Source organism: Triturus cristatus, chromosome 7, assembly GCF_964204655.1.
Source record: "Triturus cristatus chromosome 7, aTriCri1.1, whole genome shotgun sequence".
In the NCBI taxonomy this organism is placed as follows: Eukaryota; Metazoa; Chordata; class Amphibia; order Caudata; family Salamandridae; genus Triturus; species Triturus cristatus.
Window position 1 is genome coordinate 255,767,637 of NC_140590.1, and position 10,364 is coordinate 255,778,000.

Sequence of the window (10,364 nt, forward strand, 5' to 3'; positions counted from 1 at the left end):
TGAGGAGGCTGCGGGTTTTAGACCTCTTGCCTACTGGCGCAGACTATGGACCACCCCGGAGTTAGCCCCTTATGCGCAAGCTGTTAAGTATATTAGAGAAGTTGATAAATCTAATAAAATCACATGGTTACTAAAGATTAAGGCTACTCTATTGGATATGGGCCTCAACCATTTGTGGGAGGACATTGATGTTTATAGGACATCAATAAATGGCTGCAGTGTGCACCTAATACCATTGAAGGCCTGCAGTGTGCATGGGATATTAATAAATGCATGTTGTGTGTATAGGACATCAAGGAAGGACATCAGTGTGCATGGGATATCAAGATTTGCCGGCAGTGGACAGTAAGAAAGGTCTCCTGTGTGCATGGGATATGAATGCATATCTGCAGTGTGCATTGAAACTGAATGACGTTCTAAAGCGTCTGCATCTGGTCTCACTGAGACTGTGCACTGTGGAGCAGTTCACACAGCAGCCACGCACAAGCAGCAGGTTTTAATGGGGTTCTGTAATGTGCCGCCGATCTCTCTGGAGCCCTGAAACATGCAGTAATTCTCACTGGAGACATGCAATGTGCAGCAGTCCTCACTGGAGCCACGCAGTCTGCAGCAGTTCTCACTGGGGCCATGCAGTGTGCAGCAGTCCTCTCTTTAACCATATACTGGGCAGCAGTTCTCATTGGAGACATCCAGTATGCAGCTGTCTCACTGGAGCCCTACTATGTGCAGCAGTTCTCACTAGAGCCCTGCAATAAGCAGCGAGTTACTTGAAACCCTGCAATGTGCAACAGTCTTCACTAGAGCCCTGCAATGAGAAGCAAGATGAATTGAATACCTGCAATGTGCAACAGTCCTCACTTGAGCCCTGCATTGTGCAGCAGTCCCCCCTTTAGCCCTGCAATGTGCAGCAGTTCTTACTAGAGCCCTGAATAAACAGCATGTTGCATTGAATCCCTACAATGTGTACCAGCCCTCACTGGAGCCCTGCAATGCGCATCAGGTTGCATTGGAGTCCTGTAATGTGCAGTCAGTTTCAATTGTTTCCTGCGATGTGCAGCAGTTTTTACTAGAGACTTGCAATAAGCAGCAAGCTGCATTGAAACTCTGCAATGTGCAGCAGTTCTCACTAGAGCCTTGCAATAAGTAGCGAGATTGCATTGAAACCCTGCAATGTGCAGCAGTCCTCACTGGAGCCCTGTAATGTGCAGCAGTTCTCACTAGAGCCCTGCAATAAGCAGTGAGTTGCATTGAAACCCTGCAATGTGCAGCAGTCCTCACTGGAGCCCTGCAATGAGCTGAAAGCTTCTTTGAATCCCTGCAATGTGCAGCAGGACTCATTGGAGCCCTGCAATGAGCAGAAAGTTGCATTGAATCCCTGCAATGTGCAACAGCCCTCACTGGAGCCCTGCAATGAGCCACAAGTTGCATTGAATCCCGGGAATGTGCAAGAGCCATCACTAGAACCCTGCAATGAGCAGCAAGTTGCATTGAATCCCTGCAATGTGCAATAGCCCTAACTGGAGCCCTGCAATGTGCAGCAGGTTGCATTGGAACCCTGTAATGTGCAATCAGTTTCAATTGTGTCCTGCGATGTGCAGCAATTTTCACTGGGGCCATGCAGTGAGCAGCAGTCCTCTCTGGAACCATGTACTGTGCCGCAGTTCTCACTGGAGACATCCAGTGTGCAGCTGTTCTCACTGGAGCCCTACAATGTGCAGCAGTTCTCACTAGAGCCCTGCAATGAGCAGCAACATGCATTGAATCTCTGCAATGTGAAACAATCCTCACTGGAGCCCTGCATTGTGAAGCAGTCCTCACTGTAGCCCTGCAATGTGCAGCAGTTATTAATAGAGCCCTGAAATAAGCAGCACGTTGCATTTAATCCCTGCAATGTGTACCAGCCCTCACTTGAGCCACGCAATGTGCAGCAGGTGGCATTGGAGCCCTGTAATGTGCAGTCAGTTTCAATTGTGTCCTGCGATGTGCAGCAATTCTCACTGGGGCCATGCAGTGTGCAGCAGTCCTCTCTGGAACCATGTACTGTGCCGCAGTTCTCACTGGAGACATCCAGTGTGCAGCTGTTCTCACTGGAGCCCTACAATGTGCAGCAGTTCTCACTAGAGCCCTGCAATGAGCAGCAACATGCATTGAATCTCTGCAATGTGCAACAATCCTCACTGGAGCCCTGCATTGTGCAGCAGTCCTCACTGTAGCCCTGCAATGTGCAGCAGTTATTAATAGAGCCCTGAAATAAGCAGCAGGTTGCATTTAATCCCTGCAATGTGTACCAGCCCTCACTTGAGCCATGCAATGTGCAGCAGGTTGCATTGGAGCCCTGTAATGTGCAGTCAGTTTCAATTGTGTTCTGTGATGTGCAGCAGTTCTTCCTAGACACATGCAATAAGCACCAAGTTGCATTGAAACCCTGCAATGTGCAGCAGTTCTCACTAGAGCCTTGCAATAAGAAGCTAAATTGCACTGAAACCCTGCAATGCGCAGCAGTCCTTACTAGAGCCCTGCAATGTGCAGCAGTTCTCACTAGAGCCCTGCAATAAGCAGCGAGTTGCATTGAAACCCTGCAATGTGCAGAAGTCTTCCCTAGAGCCCCGCAATGAGCAGGAAGATGCACTGAATCCCTGCAATGTGCAACAGTCCTCACGTGAGCCCTGCATTGTGCAGCAGTCCTCACTGTAGCCCTGCAATGTGTAGCAGTTCTTACTAGAGCCCTGCAATAAACAGAATGTTGCATTGAATCCCTACAATGTGTACCAACCCTCACTGGAGCCCTGCAATGCGCAGCAGGTTGCATTGGAGTCCTGTAATGTGCAGTCAGTTTCAATTGTTTCCTGCGATGTGCAGCAGTTTTTACTAGAGACTTGCAATAAGCAGCAAGCTGCATTGAAATCCTGCAATGTGCAGCAGTTCTCACTAGAGTCTTGCAATAAGCAGCGAGTTGCATTGAATCTCTGCAATGTGCAGCCGTTCTCACTAGAGCCTTGCAATAAGTAGCGAGATTGCATTGAAACCCTGCAATGTGCAGCAGTCCTCACTGGAGCCCTGTAATGTGCAGAAGTTCTCACTGGAGCCCTGCAATGAGCTGAAAGCTTCTTTGAATCCCTGCAATGTGCAGCAGGACTCACTGGAGCCCTGCAATGAGCAGCAAGTTGCATTGAATCCCTGCAATGTGCAACAGCCCTCACTGGAGCCCTGCAATGAGCCACAAGTTGCATTGAATCCCTGCATTGTGCAACAGCTCTCACTGGAGCCCTGCAATGAGCAGTAAGTTGCATTGAATCCCTGGAATGTGCAAGAGCCCTCACTAGAGCCCTGCAATGAGCAGCAAGTTGCATTGAATCCCTGCAATGTGCAATAGCCCTAACTGGAGCCCTGCAATGTGCAGCAGTTGCATTGAATCCCTGCAATGTGTACCAGCCCTAACTGGAGCCCTGCAATGTGCAGAAGGTTGCATTGGAACCCTGTAATGTGCAATCAGTTTCAATTGTGTCCTGCGATGTGCAGCAGTTCTTACTAGACACATGCAATAAGCACCAAGTTGCATTGAAACACTGCAATGTGCAGCAGTTCTCACTAGAGCCTTGCAATAAGAAGCGAGATTGCACGGAAACCCTGCAATGCACAGCATTCCTTACTGGAGCCCTGCAATGTACAGCAGTTCTCACTAGAGCCCTGCAATTAGCAGCAAGTTGCATTGAAACCCTGTAATGTGCAGCAGCTCTCACTGGAGCTTTGCAATAAAGAGCTAAATTGCACTGAAACCCTGCAATGCGCAGCAGTCCTTACTAGAGCACTGCAATGTGCAGCAGTTCTCACTAGAGCCCTGCAATAAGCAGCGAGTTGCATTGAAACCCTGCAATGTGCAGAAGTCTTCCCTAGAGCCCCGCAATGAGCAGGAAGATGCACTGAATCCCTGCAATGTGCAACAGTCCTCACGTGAGCCCTGCATTGTGCAGCAGTCCTCACTGTAGCCCTGCAATGTGTAGCAGTTCTTACTAGAGCCCTGCAATAAACAGAATGTTGCATTGAATCCCTACAATGTGTACCAGCCCTCACTGGAGCCCTGCAATGCGCAGCAGGTTGCATTGGAGTCCTGTAATGTGCAGTCAGTTTCAATTGTTTCCTGCGATGTGCAGCAGTTTTTACTAGAGACTTGCAATAAGCAGCAAGCTGCATTGAAATCCTGCAATGTGCAGCAGTTCTCACTAGAGCCTTGCAATAAGCAGCGAGTTGCATTGAATCTCTGCAATGTGCAGCCGTTCTCACTAGAGCCTTGCAATAAGTAGCGAGATTGCATTGAAACCTTGCAATGTGCAGCAGTCCTCACTGGAGCCCTGTAATGTGCAGCAGTTCTCACTAGAGCCCTGCAATAAGCAGTGAGTTGCATTGAAACCCTGCAATGTGCAGCAGTCATCACTGGAGCCCTGCAATGAGCTGAAAGCTTCTTTGAATCCCTGCAATGTGCAGCAGGACTCACTGGAGCCCTGCAATGAGCAGCAAGTTGCATTGAATCCCTGCAATGTGCAACAGCCCTCACTGGAGCCCTGCAATGAGCCACAAGTTGCATTGAATCCCTGCATTGTGCAACAGCTCTCACTGGAGCCCTGCAATGAGCAGTAAGTTGCATTGAATCCCTGGAATGTGCAAGAGCCCTCACTAGAGCCCTGCAATGAGCAGCAAGTTGCATTGAATCCCTGCAATGTGCAATAGCCCTAACTGGAGCCCTGCAATGTGCAGCAGTTGCATTGAATCCCTGCAATGTGTACCAGCCCTAACTGGAGCCCTGTAATGTGCAGAAGGTTGCATTGGAACCCTGTAATGTACAATCAGTTTCAATTGTGTCCTGCGATGTGCAGCAGTTCTTACTAGACACATGCAATAAGCACCAAGTTGCATTGAAACCCTGCAATGTGCAGCAATTCTCACTAGAGCATTGCAATAAGAAGCAAAATTGCACTGAACCCCTGCAATGCGCAGCAGTCCTTACTAGAGCCCTACAATGTGCAGCAGTTCTCACTAGAGCCCTGCAATAAGCAGCGAGTTGCATTGAAATTGTGCAATGTGCAGCAGTCTTCACTAGAGCCCTGCAATGAACAGCAAGATGCACTGAATCCCTGCAATGTGCAACAGTCCTCACTTGAGCCCTGCATTGTGCAGCAGTCCTCACTGTAGCCCTGCAATATGCAGCAGTTGTTACTAGAGCCCTGCAATAAGCAGCATGTTGCATTGAATACCTGCAATGTGTACCAGCCCTCACTGGAGCCCTGCAATGTGCAGCAGATTGCATTGGAGCCCTGTAATGTGAAGTCAGTTTCAATTGTTTCCTGCGATGTGCAGCAGTTTCTACTAGAGACTTGCAATAAGCAGCAAGCTTCATTGAAACCTTGAAATGTGAAGCACTTCTCACTAGAGCCTTGCAATAAGTAGCGAGATTGCATTGAAACCCTGCAATGTGCAGCATTCCTCACTGGAGCCCTATAATGTGCAGCCGTTCTCGCTAGAGGCCTGCAATAAGCAGCGAGTTGCAGTGAAACCCTGCAATGTGCAGCAGACGTCACTGGAGCCCTGCAATGAGCAGTAAGCTTCTTTGAATTCCTGAAATGTGCAGCAACCCTCACTAGAGCCCTGCAATGAGCAGCAAATTGCATTTAATCCCTGCAATGTGCAATAGCCCTCACTAGAGCCCTGCAATGTGCAGAAGGTTGCATTGGAGCCCTGTAATGTGCAATCAGTTTTAATTATGTCCTGCGATGTGCAGCAGTTCTCACTGGGGCCATGCAGTGTGCAGCAGTCCTCTCTGGAACCATGTACTGTGCAGCAGTTCTCACTGGAGACATCCAGTGTGCAGCTGTTCTCACTCGAGCCCTACAATGTGCAGCAGTTCTCACTCGAGCCCTGAAATAAACAGCGAGTTGCATTGAAACCCTGCAATGTGCAGCAGTCTTCACTAGAGCTCTGCAATAAGCAGCAACATGCATAGTATCTCTGCAATGTGCAACAGTCCTCACTGAAGCCCTGCATTGTGCAGCAGTCCTCACTGTAGCCCTGCAATGTGCAACAGTTTTTAATATAGCCCTGAAATAAGCAGCACGTTGCACTGAATCCCTGAAATATGTACCAGCCTTCACTTGAGCCCTGCAATGTGCAGCAGGTTGCATTGGTGCCCTGTAATGTGCAGTCAGTTTCTATTGTGTCCTGCGATGTGCAGCAGTTCTTACTAGACACATGCAAGAAGCACCAAGTTGCATTGAAACCCTGCAATGTGCAGCAGTTCTCACTAGAGCCTTGCAATAAGAAGCGAGATTGCACGGAAACCCTGCAATGCACAGCATTCCTTACTGGAGCCCTGCAATGTACAGCAGTTCTCACTAGAGCCCTGCAATAAGCAGCAAGTTGCATTGAACCCCTGTAATGTGCAGCAGCTCTCACTAGAGCTTTGCAATAAGGAGCGAGATTGCACTGAAACCCTGCAATGCACAGCGTTCCTTACTGGAGCCCTGCAATGTGCTGCAGTTCTCACTAGAACCCTGCAATAAGCAGCAAGTTGCACTGAACCCCGGCAATGTGCAGCAGTCCTCACTGGATCCCCGCAATGAGCAGCAAGCTTCTTTGAATCCCTGCAATGTGCAACAGCCCTCACTGGAGCACTGCAATGAGCAGCAAGTTGCATTGAATACCTCAATTGTGCAACAGCTCTCACTGGAGCCCTACAATGAGCAGCAAGTTGCATTGAATCCCTGCAATGTGCAGCAGCCCTCATGGGAGCCCTTCAATGAGCAGCACATTGCATTGAATCCCTGCAATGTGCAACAGCCCTCACTGGGGCCCTTCAATGAACAGCAAGTTGCATTGAAACCCTGCAATGTGCAGCAGCCCACACTAGAGCCCTGCAATGAGCTGCAAGTTGCATTGAATGCCTGCAGTGTGCAATTACCCTCATTGGAGCACTGTAATGTGCAGACAGTTTCAACTGTGTTCTGTGATGTGCAGCGATTCTTACTAGAGACTTGCAATAAGCAGCGAGTTGTATTGAAACCCTGCAATGTGCAACAGTCCTCACTGGAGCCCTGAAATGTGCAACAGTCCTCACTGGAACCCTGCAATGTGCAGCAGTTCTCACTGGAGCCCTGCAATGAGCAGCTTGTTGTATTGAATCCCTGCAATGTGCAATAGCCCCCAATAGAGCCCTGCAATGTGCAACAGTCCTCACTGGAACCCTGCAGTGTGCAGCAGGTTGCAGTGTAACCCTGGAATGTGCAGTCAGTTTCAATTGTGTCCTGCAATTTGCAGCAGTTCTTAATAGAGACTTGCAATAAGCAGCGAGATGCATTGAAACCCTTAAATGTGCATCAGCCCTCACTGGAGCCCTGCAATGAGCAGCATGTTGCATTGAACTCCTGCAATGTGCAATAGTCCTCACTGGAGCCCTGCAATGAGCAGCAAGTTGTATTGAATCCCTGTAATGTGCAGCAGCCCTCACTGGAACCCTGCAATAAGCAGCAAATTGCATTCAATCTCTGCAATGTGCATCAGCCCTCACTAGAGTCCTGCAATGAGCAGCAAGTTACATTAAATCCCTGATGTGTGCAATAGCCTTCACTGGAGCCCTGTAATGAGCACCGCGTTGCATGGAATCCCTACAATGTGCAGCAGCCCTCACTGGATCTCTGCAATGAGCAGCAAGTTGCATTGAAACCCTGATGTGTGCAATAGCCCTCACTGGAACCCTGCAATGAGCACCGCGTTGCATGTAATCCCTGCAATGTGCAGCAGCCTTCACTGGATCCCTGCAACGAGCAGCAAGTTGCATTTAATCCCTGCAATGTGCAATAGCCCTCACTGGAGCCCTGCAATGTTCAACAGGTTGCATTGCATGGAATCCCTGCAATGTGCAGCCGCCCTCACTGGATCCCTGCAATGAGCAGCTAGTTGCATTGAATCCCTGGAATTTGCAGCAGCCCTCACTGGAGCCCTGCAATGAACCGGTCTCACTCTGGAGTCACGCAGAGAATTCATTTGGATCTACTTCTGACATGTGGATGGTCAGTGTCAGGAGGCGCGCGCATGCCCTAGGTTAGTTACCTCAGACGCCCTCCGGCCCTCTTTTGTTCCCGGTGCGCGCGCTCTCTCTCATTCTCTCTCATTCTCTCTCTCACTCTCCTTCTCTCTCAAGGACTAGTACCCCTCTCGCTTGAAGCAGCACGCCCTACAATAAGGGAAACTGTTTTTTCTTGTCCCTTCACAAATGACGGGTGACGTCACTCCATGCTCTCTGCTGTGAAGACATACCTGGGCTGACCCCCTAGTTCCTGGAGCTGGGGGCTGCGCGTGCCCTCACGGGAGCAATGCACAGCGCCACCGCAGACAGTGCGTGTGTGCTGGGTCTTACCTGCTCGGTTCCCGGAAGTGTAGAGGAGGTTGTGACTCCGGGGCCTCAGGTCTGCGGCCTCACAGCAGCATGTCCGGCCAGTCCACAGCTCTGCTCTCCCGCTTCGGTCCGGACGGTCTCTGGTACTGGACTCAACGTGTCCCTGGTCTGGAGCCGGTCAGTGTGTCCACCTGCGGTTCCCGGTCTTTGGGTCGGTGCGAGCTGATGCCATCGCTCCAGCCCCCACTCCGGCGGTGTTACTGCGGCATCTGCCCCCACTCCGGCCGCTGCCTGGTGGTACCAGCGCTCCTCGGGGTAGGGTGGGGGTTCTGACACCCTTGATCCTCAGAGGACTGCTGCCCTTGCCGGAGCTGTTTGCACTCACGGTCCCTGGGGGTCTTCTAGTCCCCTCGCCGCTGGGGCGCTGCTGATCTCTCCAAGGACTTCTGGTACCACGGGTCCTGCCAGTCCTACTGATGCTTCACTGTTGGTGGGGATGCTGGCCTCTCTGTGGGGATGCTGACCCCACGGTGAGGGTGCTGGCCCCTTTGTGGGGGATGCTGGCCCCTCTCTGGAGATGCTGGCCCCACTGTAGGAATGCTGGCCCCACGGTAGGGATGCTGACCCCACGGTGAGGGTGCTGGTCCCTCTGCGGGGATGATGGTTCCTCTGTGAGGATGCTGGTCCCTCTGTGAGGATGCTGGTCCCTCTGTGAGGATGATGGTCCCTCTGTGAGGATGCGGGTCCCTCCGCGGGGATGCTTTTCCCTCTATGAGGATGCTGGCCACTCTGTAGAGGGGTGGAGGGAGGTCAGCCCCCCTCAGTGTGGATGTTGCTGCCCCCTTCTTTTAGGGGGCTGTAGGGTGCTGCTAACCCCTCTCACTCCAGGGTCTCCGTACTCCCTCTCTCCCCTCAGGGTCTGCCGGGCTCCTCGTCGCTTGCACCCGGCCCTCTGCGGTCCTCCCTCCCCGCCTCTCCTCTCCTCTCCCAGCTGCAGTGGGCAGGCGGCTGGGCTCTGCTCGCGTGTGGGCGAGCTCCGGAAGCCTGTCAAGCGCTCCCCATAAGGCGCGCCGCTGGGAGCTGCTTCCCGAGCATCTAGGGCCGCAGGTGGCAGGATGCTGGGGCCCCCGGGGCCTGCTGCGACGGCTCCTCACCAGGGGCCCTCGTCACTGGGGGTCCTCCTCGCCAGGGACCCTACTCGCCGTCGCCGCGGGTTCTCCACCTCACCACCGGTTCTGCTCACCACGGGCCCTCTCCCTGCCTCGTGTGATGGAATGCGGTCCTCGAGGGGGGCTCCTCGGTGCCGGCTCCTAGGTGATGGGCTTTCGGGCTCCGACAGGCTCGGCCTAAGGAAGGAAGCGGCGGCAGGCTCCGCTCTCTCATTCATGCCGTGCCGTCCGGCGGTGCACAGAGGCAGGAGAGCGGCTCCCCCACCCCCTGAATCACGTTCTACTCTCCAAGCCTCCCCAATCACAGCGGAGCATGTGCCGGTGTGTGTGTGTGTGTGGAGGGGGGGGAGGAGATGGAGGGAGAGGGGCTGTGATGGAATAAAAGGGGACGGGGGACGGCGGATGAAAGAGAGAGGTAGAGAGGGAGAGACTACAGAGAGATAGAATGGATGGACGAGAGAGGAGGGAAGGAGAGGGGGAGAGATGGGCACACGTGGGACGAGAGAGAAGGGAGAGGCTACGGGGAGCAGCAGGTGAGAGGAGTGAGGAGGCAGGAGGAGGAGTCTGGGGTTTGAGGGGAGAGAGGAAAGCGAGTGAACCCCAGCGATGGAGATGGCAAGGAGGGTGGAGAGGGAAGGCAGTGGGTAGAAGGGAAAAAGATGTGCAGGTAGGAGAGAGCGAGTGAAGGTGGTAGACGAGGTAAAAATGACGTAGGGAGGGAAGTAAGAAGCAGGAAAACGTGACAGAGAAGGGGGGCTGCAGTGGCTAGAGTGATGGAGAGAGGGGGCAAAGGCGGTGAGAGGGCCAGGTGG

General features: G+C 52.3%; 1 protein-coding gene across 1 annotated transcript in view; it reads right to left on the reverse strand.

Moving 5' to 3' along the window:
• The window catches only part of SHANK1 (SH3 and multiple ankyrin repeat domains 1), a 1,748,119-nt gene extending 1,738,316 nt beyond the window's left edge, over positions 1–9,803 (reverse strand). Inside the window, exon 1 of the mRNA XM_085616131.1 lies at positions 8,405–9,803. The gene's annotated coding sequence lies outside the window, so the exon portion shown is untranslated. The remainder of the gene's footprint in view (positions 1–8,404) is intronic.
• Positions 9,804–10,364: the final 561 nt, after the last annotated feature.